The sequence below is a fragment of the Alligator sinensis genome, unplaced genomic scaffold (genome assembly GCF_000455745.1).
Source record: "Alligator sinensis unplaced genomic scaffold, ASM45574v1 scaffold60_1, whole genome shotgun sequence".
Lineage (NCBI taxonomy): Eukaryota > Metazoa > Chordata > Crocodylia > Alligatoridae > Alligator > Alligator sinensis.
The window spans coordinates 1147697-1148007 of record NW_005841858.1 but is presented as its reverse complement, the minus strand read 5'-3'; the positions used below and the strand labels follow the sequence as shown (position 1 = coordinate 1148007).

General features: G+C 69.8%; 1 protein-coding gene across 1 annotated transcript in view; it reads left to right on the top strand.

The window, feature by feature from the left end:
• Positions 1-31: 31 nt before the first annotated feature.
• DHX36 (DEAH-box helicase 36) overlaps positions 32-311 on the top strand; it is a 38866-nt gene continuing 38586 nt past the window's right edge. Inside the window, exon 1 of the mRNA XM_025214795.1 lies at positions 32-164. The gene's annotated coding sequence lies outside the window, so the exon portion shown is untranslated. The remainder of the gene's footprint in view (positions 165-311) is intronic.

Genomic DNA, 311 nt, shown 5'->3' with positions numbered 1-311 from the left:
TGGGGGGCGGGAGCTCCCGCCCTTCCTCCTCCGAGGCGGGATACGGAGGCCGAGGGGGCGGTGGCGGCCGTGGGCGACATCCCGGGCACCTGAAGGGCCGCGAGATCGGGCTGTGGTACGCGCGGAAGCACGGGCAGAGAAGCAAAGAGGCTGACAGGCAGCAGGTAAAGAATCGGCGGAGCCGGGCGGGGGCTGCGCCCCCCAACCACACTCCTCGGCCCCGGGGCTCCCGTAGTGCCCTTGACATCTGCTTGCCTGTGAGCCCCTAAGAGCAGGTGACAGCTTGCAAGCAGCCGGATGTCAGTGCCAGC